Source organism: Macrobrachium nipponense, chromosome 10 (assembly GCF_015104395.2).
Source record: "Macrobrachium nipponense isolate FS-2020 chromosome 10, ASM1510439v2, whole genome shotgun sequence".
Lineage (NCBI taxonomy): Eukaryota > Metazoa > Arthropoda > Malacostraca > Decapoda > Palaemonidae > Macrobrachium > Macrobrachium nipponense.
Genome location: NC_087204.1, coordinates 89,192,567 through 89,209,509, shown reverse-complemented (window position 1 = coordinate 89,209,509; position 16,943 = coordinate 89,192,567).

The window sequence follows — 16,943 nt, the reverse complement described above, 5'->3', positions numbered from 1 at the left end:
AGCTTTGCACCTTAATTGCTTGAAAGGACTCGGGCCAATTTACGAAAGAATCACTTATATTTACAGGAACTTGCTAAGCTTTGAATCCGCTCAGAAAAGCTTATGCTAAGAGAGTATTTTCCGATGGTACATCTTTCATCAGTATGCTTATAGCTATATATTGCAAAATAGATAGATAGATAGATATTTCAAGGAGCTTACTAAGCTTCGAATCCGCTCAGAAAAACTTATACTAAGAGAGTATTTTCCGATGGTACGTTTTTCATCAATATGCTTATAGATCTAAATTGCAAAATAGATAGATAGATAGATAGATAGACTGATAGTTAGAGAAATAGAGCATTATTGGAGGTAGATAGATAAGATTTTATGTTGTTGTAGTTGCGAACACCTCTAATATATAAGAAAGAAAGGGGAAATGATTTAGTCCTTTCCTCACCGAAACATTCTTCGAAAATCTGTGAAACCTGTCCGGAACTGAAAGAATTGCTGGTGTCAACAATAATTTATGAAAATTCATACGTCGTCTATCGCTCACCTTATGAAAATATTAGTACCATTTTCAAGAAAATGAAAAGTGAAAACGGAACCACAATTTCTCTGCCAAAAGACATCGAGGTGAAATAAAAATAAATAAATAAATAAATAAAAATAAATAAATATAACATAATTGCGAATATTGCGTCGGACAGATAGAAAAACAGACATTTCTCTGTATAGTTAGTAGTTTCGGGACAAAAATTCCTTTGTGTCACGCCGCTGTAATTCACTAAAGTTCATATTCCATTACATTATATGTAATTTTATATTCCAAGTGTCGATATGACAAAATAATGCTTTATTAATACAGAGGCTATTTTTGCAGTCTTGATTGAATTAACTCTGCAATAGACTTACTCCCTTTATCAAAAGAGAATATTTTTAGCATTGGTATAACTAGAACGTATGAAGGCGAAAGCATTTATACGTATTTTTGATAGGTCATTCCTTGTTTCACCTGGTACTCTTCCCTACTTCTGCTTATTGTCAGCCAAAGAAGGATTAAATTTTCCTGATATTACTTAAACCCAAAGTCAATAAAAATTCAAATACCTTATAGCATTCACTATAAGCACGAGAAATAAGCAATAGCATCTCCATTATTCTTTGTCGAATAGAGTTGGGTTTGACAAAATGCAGTTCCCCTTCATGTTAGCATAAATTTCTTATTTACGAAATGTTTCGTTAACCATGTACATTAAAATCTTCTTTAGAACTACCATGCTCCTAAAAATTTCATTTCCATACTTCATGGTGTTTATCAAACGCAAAACAACCATCCGTTGTTACGTACAATAATTACTTCAATACCCTCCGCTCATTATCTTAACTTATTGGTAATAATTGAGACCCGTAGCTTCTCACAGTAGGTTAATAATTATCGTATGACGGAGACATAAATTTAAGGTCAACCTTTATATTACTATTTTATTAGGTCTTGGGTCAACACTGGAGCTAGATAAAATCTAAAGAACTGGTAGTCCGTAAGTCTTAAGCATTGCGATGCTAGTTCGTATCGAATAAAATCACAATTACGCAGACAATTCGGCAATTACGAATTGCCTGATGTCTGCGCCACCTTGATCCTGATAATTTTTTTTTTTTTTCCTCAAGTACCGAAAAACACTTCGCGGGCCATTTTATGGTTTTCGGTGTAAACCGAACTAGCGTTTTGCAATTCATATGATAATGGTTTATATTTGTTTGTTCTCGAGTATTCATAACCATAAAAAAATGGGTCGGCTTTCTCTTATCCCCGTTTTCGCATTTAATCTAATCTTAATGGTCTTCATAAACTACTGCCATAAAACACTTTGAAGATTTTATCTTTTATTTGGTGCTGAGGAATGAATTCTCTACAACAAAAAGTAGATAAAAAAACAGAAGATAAAGAAAGTAGTACAAGTGCAGGGCAAACAATTCATCCCCAGTGCCGCCCATTAATTACAAATTATATGTGTTCACGCTGTTGTGAAAAAGGCCCCTCTGAAGGAAACGAATGGAGTGTTTATCTGGTTGTAAACTTGGGAGGGAGATTACGGTCTCCTCTCATGATGGCGCTAACTGTGACGCCAGGCAGAAGGGAAACGCTTTTTGGAGGATTAATAAAACGTTCCGTCGGTGAAATAAAGGTTTTCCTCGGATTAAACAGGGGTCGTTTTTCACTGTAGAGTAGGACGCGAGGATCAGTTTGGAATGCTGGTTGATGGTTATGCCGGATGTCCTTAATATCCCCCTCAGTCTGAATGTACTGAGTCTGTGTGTGTGTGTGTGTGTGTGTGTGATTTACGAAATTGCTGTAATCTTACAAGCATTATGTTTACAGTTCTTTTGATATGTTTTACGTATCTAATTTACAGACGCTGTAGATTTCTTCCTCTTTCATATAATAGGTCCTTAAGTGGACTGGCGTTGATGTAATGGCGAAATAATGTCTTTTTTTGCGTAAGAAAAGAAAAGAGAAAGGATAATATCTTCCCAAAATCTTTTTGTAAAGGTAATTTCTTATTTATGTCCATAACTTGTGTGAAAGAAAAGGACAGCTCATATGTTTACAGTATCCGTATTATTCTTATATTTGCATATTCATTTATTCATTTTTATACAGTTATTATTTTTAGTACTCGAACCTCCTTGATGGTAACTGGAAGAGCATGAAGTGTTTTACCTCACTACGTAAATACTCCAAGACACCTCGGCATTCATTTCACACCTTGATTTCACTTTTTTCTAAATCTACAGACATTTTTTCTTTCGTTAGTTCAGAACAATCATCTCGCCTAGACTCTAGGAACCCAGTCCTTACCCAATTCCCTTTCAACTTTTCTTAGTGCTTCATTAATGCGATTTCACCCCACCTTCAGATTCGCAATTTCCAGTAACTCCGGAAACACCTTACCCTGCTTCACTTTTTCTTTAACACCCATCAGATTCTCCTATTACTGCAAAGAGACATCAATTCGCAAATATTCCTACATACTACCTTGCCCTTAAATTCACGTCCTGTCCTTGATTTGGCATATCTTTACAAAGAAATCTAAAACGATTATTATTTTTTCATCCATCAAGTATCTTTTAAATCTGTTTATTGTTATGAATACGTCACTTAGGATTACTTGCCTTTCCAGCCAATAGTCATTTATCTTCTCTTTTGATTACTTTGCGTACAATATAGCAGGAGTTTCTCAGTTCTCCCGTCTATGAAAAATAACCTTCTCCCCACTTTTTTTCAATGACATCTTTTGCAATTTTTTATGCCATATTCTTCAACCACCGCAGTTTACTCATTCCTTGAAAGTGTTGACAGTAATCTTGACTCTGAACTGAAACAGAAGAATTCTGCTAAATATTTTATAAATAGTTATGAATGTAATGTTGTCGATTCTATTGTCACTCTTAAGTCATGTTCATGCTTATGTTTAAGTTCTAATTTGCATCTGTGTATGGTCTTAATAGTACATAATTGTGTAAATATACGTTCAAATTCTATATATGTATAAAGCGGGGAAAACTTAGAAGCCTCGTGAATTAATTAAGCATGTCAACGAACAGAAGAAAAAGGGCATTAAAAAAAGAAAAAAAGAAAGAAAAAAAGCAGCTCTTTCGCCTCCGGGACTCTTGCAGCAAAAATACATTTAGTCTTAGAGGAAAAAGTGAAGGAAGAATGGGGTTTTCCGGCCTTTCCTTAGAGGCCCTTTATAGTTCCGAGATGAAGAGGTGGGAATGGGCTGGGTAAAAGGGCGGACGGGACAAGGACTGTGTAGATAAAGAAAGTAAGGGCGGGGGTGGGCCTGAGTTTGAGAAAGTTATAAGCACCTCACCGTAACAACAGAATGTGAAAATATGTGACACGGAAAGTAAAAAGGGAGACACATGTTAAAAAAGCGGATGCGTATACAAATAATTTTTTCTTTTTGCTAGAGAGAGAGAGAGAGAGAGAGAGAGAGAGAGAGAGAAAGGGGGGGGGGGGGGTGGTGGAGGAGATAGGAGAGGTTTGGAATGGGAAAACAGGCCTAAAAGAAACTTAGCAGGAAATACGTTTGGAAGCTCATACGCCACTAAATTCTAATTACTTAACTATGGTCAGACGTATTTAGGCACAATAAATGTTGGTTCAGCCGTGTAATTTCTTTTCCCCAATGGAAAGAACCTTTATTCCACATGAAGTTGTATGATGTTAAAACGAAGTAATCGACATATGGCACTACCAGGTAACTTTGTGGTAATTATGATCATGATTATTTAGTAGTGTTAGCCCTGTTTGACTGCTGGGGAAGAATTAACGGTGACAAAACGAAATATTTACGAGCATAAGGCTCCAATATAGATAAGTGGGTCCCAATTTTGCCATTATAGGGCTCCCAAGGACCGAGGTTCATAATATAATATTGGACTCTCTCTCTCTCTCTCTCTCTCTCTCTCTCTCTCTCTCTCTCTCTCTTATATAAGACTTAGACTATCAAGGAATCAAAATGTATGAAATATTTCAGATTGTCAAAATGGGAGATAGAGAAGGAAACGACGAAGGTTTTTTTTTTTTTTTTTTTTTTTTTTTTGCAGAATTAGCACGACCCAACAAGCATCAAACGATGACCTATACCCTTACTTAAATAAGAGTATAACAGCGGATAATTTGTTCAAAACGGCCAGGTTTTAGGACGGCAATTACAGGATGTTCTATTCCCGGGAAGGATTAGTTAAAATGAGCTCTCTTTAGAGCTATAAAGCATGCATGCTGCGGAATGAAATAGTGATGGTACATTTTTCCTGTTGAATTTCGTCTCTTGTAGAGAAACTTGTTCCTTTTGTGTTGGGGTCAGCTTTTTCTAAGATTCCAGAAATAAATGATGAATAGTGAATAAAAATCCACCCTTTTTTCAACATGACTTCATTTCATTAAGTATATTATTTCACGTTATCTTAATTAACAGACCCATTTTCATTAAAGGATTTGAAATATCCTTTGCTTATTATTTTTTCAACGCTCTCTCTTTTAGATTTATCGTTGTCACTTTGTTCAGTTTCTTTTATCTTTTTTTTTATATTTTAATCACCCCTTATCTCCTATATCCCACATAACAATTAGCTATTAGTTATGCTTATTTCCTTCTTAGCTCAGGTCCACCGACATCGGCTGTTGGTTCGTCTTCCCTTCCTTCATTTCTTTCTTTTTCTCTTTTCTCGATACTTTTTCTTCTTTCTCCTCCTGCTTCTCCTCTCGTTATTCATCTTACTCCTCTTCACTCCTCCAGTATCTGCCACCCTCTCTTCCCATTCTCTACCAACCCTTCTCTTCATTTTCTACCCCCCATTCTTCCCATTCTCGAACCCCATCTTCTCTCATTCTCTACCACCCTCTCTTTCCATTATCTACCACCCTCTCTTTCCATTCTCTATCAACCCCTCTTTTCATTTTCTACCACCAATTCATCCCATTCTCTAACCCCATCTCCTCCCATTCTCTACCACACTCTCTCCCCATTCTATATCTCCCTTTCCTCCCATTCTCTACCACACTCTCTTCCCATTCTCTATTTCCCTTTCCTCCCATTCTCTACCACATTCTCTTCCCATTCTCTATGCAAAATATGACGTTATGGCAACAGATAGCTGGGTACATTCAGCATCCAGTCTGTCCTCGTGTTTATTCGATTCATGTTCTCTCAATGAATTCGATTAAGAACCTTCCCTGGGAGAATGTTACCTCCAGGTATTTTGATGTTTGAGGAGCTCCAATTCAATCATTGTAGGTGTTTATTGTGAAGTTAATTCGATCATTTATATTCTTCAGGAGTTTATGATTCTTTAAGCATAGTCCGTTTAAACAGAAGTGATAAATGAGATATTGACCGCCAGGAGGAAGCTTGGAGTTGATACTCTCTCTCTCTCTCTCTCTCTCTCTCTCTCTCTCTCTCTCTCTCTCTCTCTCTCTCTCTCTCTTAGGAATGATTTAGCTCTCTCACAAAATGAAGCAATGCTAAATGCCTAACTTTCTCTCAAGGATAATTCAGCTCCCTCACAAAATGAAAAAATGTTAAATTCCTAACTCTCTCTCTCTCTCTCTCTCTCTCTCTCTCTCTCTCTCCCTCAAATATGATCAACGCCCTTTATCCCCAAACGAAAAAGAACAAAGATATCAAGTGTTTAACCCTCTCCCTCTCGCTCTCTTTTTGCACTTAAATAATATTTTCAAATCTATATCTATGAATCTAGACGGGAACTACAAACGCGACTTGACGAGGAAATAGTAAACTGTATCTTTCAAAAGATGGGTTAGGACAGAAAATGATTCTATCGAAACGGAATGGTTTAGTACCGTAATTACGGCACTGGCAATTCCGAATAAGGATTAACTAGACCGAGTTCTCTTGAAGAATATATATATACATATATACATATATATATATATATATATATATATATATATATATATATATATATATATATACATACACATATATATAGGATGCAGAAGATATTAGGCTTAAAGGCGATTAAACAGTAGAAGGAAGAAAGTTAAAAGGAACGACCGAAACTAAAAAAAAGAAAAAAAACCTATGGGTGTTAAACAGAAAGCGCGTGGGATAAACATAGGTGCTAAACATAGGATGAGAATCGCCAGAGTTGAAAAAGGAGAAAAATGCAAAGATTAAGATATATATATATATATATATATATATATCTATAAAATATATATATATATATATATATATATATATATATATCTGACGATTTTTCTCCTTATTGTAGACAATAGTTCCATATATGAGGCTCTATTTCTCTTTTATGGTCTATTTTGACTTATGGCCTATGATATTACTAATTTTTGCATTTTTCTCCTTTTTAACCCTGTGATTCTCATCTATGTTATCACCTATGTTATCCCAGCGTTCTCTTTACCCATAGGTTTTTTCTTAGTTTGGTCATTCCTTTTAACTTTCTTCCTTCTACTGTTTAATTGCCTTTAAGCCTAATATCTTCTGCATCCTATATAAAATTTCACTTTCACCTACTTTCCCTTCTTAGTTTATGTCTTCCTATATCATTAGAAAGTTCATCCCTCTCCCTCCTTTTTCCTTACTTCCCTATTATAACATTTCTCTCAACTTCTCAGTACTTTCTAACCTGTTCTCTCCTCCTGCGACTCTTCTTCTTCCTTTTATCCTTTCCCTCTGACGCTTTCTCCCTCCTCCCCTAAGCATTCTCACACATAAGGATAACTGACAGCCAAGAGCATCCAGAATCCAGCATCCTGTCCGCTCTTGTGTTTACACCATTCACTTCCTCTTAATTAATTTAATTACTATCTTTCCCTCGAGGAATGTCGCCTCCCCAAGTCTGGCCTTTAAGAAGTTTCGTTCCAACCGCCTAAGGTATTGTTCTTCATGAAGTCTATAGCAATTCTCATCAGTGACGGATGTCGTTTCTACTGTTTAGATTTCACTGCTATTTTTATCAACTTCAGACAAATAGGGTGAGACTAAAGATATGACTCGAGAGGGATAATTATTTCATTCATCAAATCAAGGTGTATAGTCTCTTGCTTATCCATGGTACTTTGCAAGTTTGCCAGAATGATGTTTCTCTCTCTCTCTCTCTCTCCTCTCTCTCTCTCTCTCTCTCTCTCCATTTTCAAGCCTACATCTACGGAATATTTTGTATGATATAAATGGGAAGTGGAGACCAAAACGATAAGTGTCACTCTTCGGAAAAAACGGTAAACTAAAAACGCCAAGCGATAACCTGCGACCCTTAAGACAGGATTAAAATAGCGATTAATTCTTTCTAAACGGCCCAGTTTGTAACCACTACTGCTGTACGGTCCATTCCATGAAAGGACTAGCTAAACGAGCTCACCCTGTAGTGGGGGCCGGGGGGGGGGGGGGGGGGGGGGGGGGGATAGTGCCGTCATTGCACTTCACGGAGTTCACCGTAGGCATTACTAAAGGGCCTTTGCAGCGTGTCTTTGGCCTATAGATGCAACCCCATTCATTCCTTTTCTGTACCTCCATTCATATTCTGTCTTCCATCTTGCTATCCATCCTCTCCTAACAATGATTTCATGCTGCAGCTGAGAGGTTTTCCTCTTGTTACACCTTTCGAAAACCTACACTCTTAGTGTAGGTTTTTGAAAGATGTAACAAGCACTGAAAAACCTACACTCAGTGCTGAATGACTTCATAGGTCCCAGCGATTGGACGTTGACCTAAACTCTATACTCTACTGCTGTCTCAGTGTGTACGATTTCTGTAGTCGTGACAAGAACACAGGTAGCTAGGCCTAGCGTGTTTCTCAATCTGAAAACTGTTTTGTCTCATGATTCCCATCCAAGAGTCATTTAAAGAAAAATTCTTTTTTAGTATATTTTATGTGATTGTGTGTCACATGTAATACCAAGCCTTTCTTAAAATCTGATTTGTATTTCTGCACAAGGCCGTTGCAGCATTGGCCTACATGTTAGACGTTTGTGCTCTACCTATTTATTCCATATTGCTCTCTAATATCAAGAAGAATAGTTATGACTAATGTGCGCGTTTTGATTCCTAGCTCATATTTCATCGTACGAGCAGTTTTGACTTGATTTAACAGAAAACAGCACGAGAGAGAGAGAGAGAGAGAGAGAGAGAGAGAGAGAGAGAGAGAGAGAGAGAATTTCTTAGCTAGTATATGGTATATTATGGTTATCATAGGAGACTCGGTTGTTAATGCCTGCGAACCGTTTTGTTCGAGTTTTCACACCTAAGAGCCACTGAACTAATGAATTACAGATATAACATCAAAAGGTCAACCAACGTAGTGCATGAACCCTGCTTGCAAGGTCTCAATGTGTTTCGGAAGACCCGAGAACCAAGAAACTACTATTTTCCCTCCCAAAAGCATGAGGTGGTTGTTCGTTTTAACCCCCATAAACTTTCACAAACATGAATTTTACCAATTACACGTAAATTACAACTAAACCCTTATAAAATGTTGATAATTACTCGTTTCTCTTAATACCAGGTATAATTTGTTTCAATTTGTGCTAAAATTTATAGAGACATAATAAAAAGAAAGGTATGAAAATCATTGTATCCTAAACACATTATAAGACGTTGACTTCGACACCAGTGCCATTTATATTTAGAATAATGAACACATTTTTCAGTCTCTGAAATTCATAGCATTTTCAACAGACATTAAATTTGTTTTAGGGAGAAATTAAGGTTATTAAATAAGCTTTCAGCCGGATTACCACTGACTTATGTGGAATTTATTGATGTTATTCGGACAAATTACATTCAATCATCGTCAAGCTACCGCCTGGTTTAAAGTTCATTCTCCAGATTGAAACAGTATAGTAAAGACCGTCACTAACGTTTATTTATACACGCTCAGTTATGCCTGCACAGTCCGCCTGTGCTGGCTTATCTTCACCACTAAAGAAACAGTCTTTTTTCCTCAGCCCTCCGCAGCAGCCATGGCGTCAAAACACAATGCTCTGCCTGTAATTGGCTTGCTGACTGAAAAAAATAAAAGTAAGAGATACAGTGAAAGAGTGGCTGAAATCAATACTCCATTATGTATTTATCTAAATTTTACCCCAAGGATTTTCATAATGTTTACTGAATATCTAATGAATGAAGGAGGAGTTCCATGGCAAGATAATTGTGTTGATTAATTTCAAAATGGGCACATATAGGCCTAATATTGTTTTCATCTTTTTCATTGAAATGCTTGATATTGATTTGTTTTCATTTTATTAAGGACTTTCTTATGGTGTGTTACGAGTGAACATCCATAGTTTGCCTGTGGAAAAATGGTAGAATTATAGATATATATTATTCGGACATCCACATCAATTATCATAAAAAAAGTAAAGCTGGTATATCATCAATTTAGGTATAAACACATCTTAATTTAATAAAAGCCAACGCTCTGTTCCTGACTGATACATATCATCTGTCCGGGGACTAAGAGAAACCTGAGAAAAAAATGATAATAATAAACTAAAAAAACTGCATCCACCACATTGATGTTGAAATGTGCATGCGCAGGCATCTTGGTCGGAGGGTCATCGACGAGATGAGCTATTTGCTCAGGCCGTCTGCGCAGGAGAGAAATACTGTGCATGTTGTGCACATTAAAGTTTAATTGTGCTTGTACAGCCCGACTATAATTGTTCAGGCATAAATGCTCAGGCATAAATGAACATTATTGGCAGTCTTATCCTTCGTCAGGGAAGGGAGGTACATACGTGCAAACGTCTCTCCTCATAGTAAAACTTAACCTTAACGCTTACGTGCAGTTAGGCCGATGACAACAAGCATGAGTCTGCTCTTACAGCGTTGTACACATAGTTTCTCGCAATATTGGTAATTATTTTGAAAAGAGAGCTGACAGCGCTAGTACATAATATTTAAATCACAGTGATAGAGACGAGTTGTGTACAAGGATGGTAGAGAAGAGTATTAAGCAGAAATCGAAGGTTAGTGCCAATTTGCTTGAACCTCTGCTCCAAGTAGTACCACCCTAACATTATCCACGCAATTTGTTAATAATTGACATATTTCTCCAAACCCAAAACCTTTACTTCAAATTCTCTTCTAAAGGAAGACCGGAGAATACTGTACAGTTACGAAAAGATGGAAGAAATTTGTAACAGAAACATCCCATCCAGTAGCCAAAGGGGACGCTGCACGCCAGGAAGCAAATCCTATTCTCCAGATTAGACCTATGTGGAAGATTAAAGATAAGTCGCCTTCCTCTTGCATTCACACAGGTGTGATAATAACATCATGTTGAAGTGAAATTGTATAAGAATAGGAAACAAACAAGAATAACAATACAGCCATCAAAACATCATCAAATACGACTGAGAGCCTTTCGTGGAGTGGCACGGTGTTTAAATACCCAGTACCGGACCTTTAAATGCTGTAGGTGGGGTCTTTAAATACTGTTTTCTGTTGTATGTATGGGGATATTTGTGTGGGGGGTGGAGCGAATGAGCCCCCCGAAAGTATTTTTGATACCAAAGAAGAGTTATGTTTAATTATATAAATTAACGAGAAAGGGGCATTTATTGACATAGGTCTAGGTATTAGAAAAACGCTGCCTGTTTTTGTAACTTAAGTCCAAAAACAACGAAACTCGATTATATATGTTGTACATATTTCAGACAATTTTCACTGTTATTTGCAACATTGCTCATTTTCGTTGGTGGTTAATTTCTATGATCTTATAGGGAAAAAATATAATTAGTGATCAGAATCACCTAGTTCAAGCATTAAGTTCATTTACTATGTTGCTATTTAGTCTTGACGATTTATACTTATCGCAGAAAAATGCTACTAGACCTATTTTCATTTAATTACCTTGATTATTCATTATTCATTCCCCCTATTTACCTCTCTATATCTTATATATATTATTCCAAGGCGTATAACCTCTTTAGTTATACATATTTCTCAAGTTACCCCTACATTCTGGTCATTTTCTTTCAAAATTCTCTATTTTACTTTTTAAAATCCTTAAGCCTCCACCCCCATTTGCCTTATATGAGATCCTACTGTTATCTTCTCATATTCTAATATTTCTTTCTTCGTCCTCTTATGTCTTCTAGATGCATTATTCCTTTTCCATCTCTATCAGAGGATGAATGTTTTTAATATTTCCTTGCTATAATTTTTCTCTCAACTTGGTAGTACTACCTTCTTGCCTTTCTATTTTCTTCCTCTAGTTCTGTGTGTTTGTATGGTGTTTTTCCGTTGCATAGAACCAGTGGTTATTCAGCAATAGGACCAACGGCTTTAAGTGACTTCCGAACCACGTCGAAAGTGAACTTCTATCACCAGAAATACACATCTCTAACCCCTCAGTGGGATGCACTAGAATCGAACTCGCGGCCACCGAGGTGGCAGGCCAAGACTATACATACCGTCAGGCCACTGAGGCGTTTTCTTCCACTAGTTTTCCTACGTTTGCCTCTTTCTTTACCGTCACCTTCTACCTCGGCTAAACATATTCATCCAACAAGGTAACGCACAGACGATCGCATTCACCATCTCGTGTGTCCTGTTTTCATTATTCAGCTCCTTTGAATAAATCTTATTGGTCTTTTCCTTGAAGAATGTCGCCTCCCCGAGTCTTGTTGCCTTTAAGGAGTTTTGCCCGATTTACTTTAGATGATTCTTTGCGAAGTCTGATATGCCTTTTTTCAGTGACGTCTGTCACTTCTGCCGCCTGGGATTTACGATTACCGTGGTAGTTAGTAAAGCCCAGCCATCCGGAATACACAAAATCCCCGAATTTGGCTCTATATATCTCAGGAAATATTCATGATCGTGTGGTAGGGTTGTAGGAATACTACTACCACCGAAGGTCCTGCGTGTAGCAAAAGGCCGCTAAAAGGACGGCTGCTGCCTTGCAGTCGTACTTTTTAGTAAAAGGCTAGGCCGAACGCAAATAACTGTGGAAACTGCTGCCTTGCAGTCTTACTTTTTAGTAAAAGGCTGAGCCCACCACCAATAACTGTGGAAACTGCTGCCTTGCAGTCCTGCCATTTTAGTAAAAGGCTAGGCCACAGCAAATAACTGTGGAAACTGCTGCCTTGCAGTCGTACTTTTTAGTAAAAGGCTAGGCCCACCACCAATAACTATGGGCCTACCCTTATACGAAAACGTAAGACTGCAAGGCAGCAGTTTCCACAGTTATTGGCGGTGGCCCTATCCTTTTACTAAAAAAGTAAGACTGCAAGGCAGCAGTTTCCGCAGTTATTGGCGGTGGGCCAATCCTTTTACTAAAAAAGTAAGACTGCAAGGAAGCTGTTTCCACTGTTATTGGCGGAGGGCCTATTCTTTTACTAAAAAAGTAAGACTGCAAGGAAGCAGTTTCCGCAGTTATTGGCTGAGGGCCTATCCTTTTACTAAAAAAGTAAGACTGCAAGGAAGCTGTTTCCACAGTTCCTTGCGGGAGGGCCTATCCTTTTACTAAAAAAGTAAGACTGCAAGGAAGCAGTTTCCACAGTTATTGGCTGAGGGCCTATCCTTTTACTAAAAAAGTAAGACTGCAAGGAAGCTGTTTCCACAGTTCTTGGCTGAGGGCCTATCCTTTTACTAAAAAAGTAAGACTGCAAGGAAGCTGTTTCCGCAGTTCTTGGCTGAGGGCCTATCCTTTTACTAAAAAAGTAAGACTGCAAGGAAGCTGTTTCCACAGTTCTTGGCGGAGGGCCTATCCTTTTACTAAAAAAGGTAAGCTGCAAGAAGCAGTTTCCACAGTATTGCGAGGGCCTATCACAAAAAAAGGTAACTGCAAGGGAAGCTGTTTTCCCACAGTTCTGGCTGAGGGCTTATCCTTTTACTAAAAAAGGTAAGACTGCAGAAGCTCCGTTCCGGCGGGTAGGGGCTCCTTTACTAAAAAAAGTAAGACTGCAAGGAAGCTGTTTCCACAGTTCTTGCTGATGGTCTATCTACTAGACTTAAAAAAGTACTGCAAGAAGCTGTTTCCACAGTTCTTGGCGGAGGGCCTATCCTTTTACTAAAAAAGTAAGACTGCAAGGAAGCAGTTTCCACAGTTATTGGCTGAGGGCCTATCCTTTTACTAAAAAAGTAAGACTGCAAGGAAGCAGTTTTCCACGTTTGGCAGAGGGCCTATCCTTTTACTAAAAAAGTTAAGACTGCAAGGAAAAGCTGTTTCCACAGTTCTTGGCGGAGGCCTATCCTTTACTAAAAAAGTAAGACTGCAAGAAAGCAGGTTTCCACTGTTATTGGCGGAGGGCCAATTCCTTTTTACTAAAAAAGTAAGGGACTGCAAGGAAGTCCATTCCCAGTGAATCTAAGGAAGGGGCGCCTTTTATTTCCTTTTTACTAAAAAAGTAAGACTGCAAGGAAAGCAGTTTCCACAGTTATTGGCTGAGGCCTATCCTCCTTTACTAAAAAAGTAAGACTGCAAGAAAGCTGTTTCCACAGTTCTTGGCGGAGGGCCTATCCTTTTACTAAAAAAGTAAGACTGCAAGGAAGCAGTTTCCACAGTTATTGGCTGAGGGCCTATCCTTTTACTAAAAATGTAAGACTGCAAGGCAGCAGTTTCCACTGTTATTGGCGGAGGGCCTATCCTTTTACTAAAAAAGTAAGACTGCAAGGAAGCAGTTTCCACAGTTATTGGCTGAGGGCCTATCCTTTTACTAAAAAAGTAAGACTGCAAGGCAGCAGTTTCCACTGTTATTGGCGGAGGGTCTATTCTTTTACTAAAAAAGTAAGACTGCAAGGAAGCAGTTTCCACAGTTATTGGTGGAGGGCCTATCCTTTTACTAAAAAAGTAAGACTGCAAGGCAGCAGTTTCCACTGTTATTGGCGGAGGGCCTATCCTTTTACTAAAAAAGTAAGACTGCAAGGAAGCAGTTTCCACAGTTCTTGGCGGAGGGCCTATCCTTTTACTAAAAAAGTAAGACTGCAAGGAAGCAGTTTCCGCAGTCATTGGCTGAGGGCCTATCCTTTTACTAAAAAAGTAAGACTGCAAGGCAGCAGTTTCCACAGTTCTTGGCTGAGGGCCTATCCTTTTACTAAAAAAGTAAGACTGCAAGGAAGCAGTTTCCACAGTTCTTGGCGGAGGGCCTATCCTTTTACTAAAAAAGTAAGACTGCAAGGAAGCAGTTTCCGCAGTCATTGGCTGAGGGCCTATCCTTTTACTAAAAAAGTAAGACTGCAAGGCAGCAGTTTCCACTGTTTTTAATGGCGGAGGCTATCCTTTTACTAAAAAAAAGTAAAAGACTGCAAGGAGCAGTTTCCCACAGTTCTGGCGGAGGGGCCTATCCTTTTTACTAAAAAAGTAAGACTGCAAGGCAGCAGTTTCCACAGTTCTTGGCTGAGGGCCTATCCTTTTACTAAATATGTAAGACTGCAAGGAAGCAGTTTCCACTGTTATTGGCGGAGGGCCTATCCTTTTACTAAAAAAGTAAGACTGCAAGGCAGCAGTTTCCACAGTTCTTGGCGGAGGGCCTATCCTTTTACTAAAAAAGTAAGACTGCAAGGAAGCAGTTTCCATTGTTATTGGCGGAGGGCCTATTCTTTTACTAAAAAAGTAAGACTGCAAGGAAGCAGTTTCCGCAGTTATTGGCTGAGGGCCTATCCTTTTACTAAAAAAGTAAGACTGCAAGGAAGCTGTTTCCACAGTTCTTGGCGGAGGGCCTATCCTTTTACTAAAAAAGTAAGACTGCAAGGAAGCAGTTTCCACAGTTCTTGGCGGAGGGCCTATCCTTTTACTAAAAAAGTAAGACTGCAAGGAAGCAGTTTCCACAGTTCTTGGCGGAGGGCCTATCCTTTTACTAAAAAAGTAAGACTGCAAGGAAGCAGTTTCCACAGTTATTGGCGGTGGGCCTATCCTTTTACTAAAAAAGTAAGACTGCAAGGCAGCAGTTTCCACAGTTCTTTGGGGGGCGGAGGGCCTATCCCTTTTACTAAAAAGTACGACTGCAAGGAAGCTGTTTCCATTATTGTTATTGGCGGAGGCCTATTCTTTTTACTAAAAAAGTAAGACGGCAAGGAAGCTGGTTTCCCACAATTTCTTGGCGGAAGGTTTCCTATCCTTTTTACTAAAAAAATTAGACTTGCAAGGAGCAGTTTTTCACAGGTTTTCTTGGCGTAGGGCCCCTATCCTTTTTTAACTAAAAAGTAAGACTGCAAGGTAAGCGTTTCCACAGTTTCTTTGCTGGAGCCTATCCTTTTTTCTAAAAAAGTAAGACTGCAAGGAAGCAGTTTCCACAGTTATTGGCGGTGGGCCTATCCTTTTACTAAAAAAGTAAGACTGCAAGGCAGCAGTTTCCACAGTTCTTGGCGGAGGGCCTATCCTTTTACTAAAAAAGTAAGACTGCAAGGAAGCAGTTTCCACAGTTCTTGGCGGAGGGCCTATCCTTTTACTAAAAAAGTAAGACTGCAAGGCAGCAGTTTCCACAGTTCTTGGCGGATGGCCTATCCTTTTACTAAAAAAGTAAGACTGCAAGGCAGCAGTTTCCGCAGTTATTGACGGTGGGCCTAGCCTTTTACGAAAATGTAAGACTGCAAGGAAGCAGTTTCGGCAGTTATTGGCGGTGGGCCTATCCTTTTACTAAAAAAGTAAGACTGCAAGGAAGCAGTTTCGGCAGTTATTGGCGGTGGGCCTATCCTTTTACTAAAAAAGTAAGACTGCAAGGAAGCAGTTTCGGCAGTTATTGGCGGTGGGCCTATCCTTTTACTAAAAAAGTAAGACTGCAAGGAAGCAGTTTCGGCAGTTATTGGCGGTGGGCCTATCCTTTTACTAAGAAAGTGAGACTGCAAGGCACCAGTTTCCACAGTTTTTGGCGGTGGGCCTAGCCTTTTACGAAAACATAAGACTGCAAGGCAGTAGTTTCCAGTTATTGGCGTGGGCCTAGCCTTTTACTAAAAAAGTAAGACTGCAAGGAAGCAGTTTCGGCAGTTATTGGCGGTGGGCCTATCCTTTTACTAAGAAAGTGAGACTACAAGGCACCAGTTTCCACTGTTTTTGGCGATGGGCCTAGCCTTTTACGAAAACATAAGACTGCAAGGCAGTAGTTTCCGCAGTTATTGGCGGTGGGCCTAGCCTTTTACGAAAACGTTTGTAAGACTGCAAGGCAGCAGTTTCCACAGTTATTGGCGGTGGGCCTAGCCTTTTACGAAAACGTAAGACTGCAAGGCAGCAGTTTCCGCAGTTATTGGCGGTGGGCCTAGCCTTTTACTAAAAAAGTAAGACTGCAAGGCAGCAGTTTCCGCAGTTATTGGCGGTGGGCCTAGCCTTTTACGAAAACGTAAGACTGCAAGGCAGCAGTTTCCGCAGTTATTGGCGGTGGGCCTAGCCTTTTACTAAAAAAGTAAGACTGCAAGGCAGCAGTTTCCACAGTTATTGGCGGTGGGCCTAGCCTTTTACGAAAACATAAG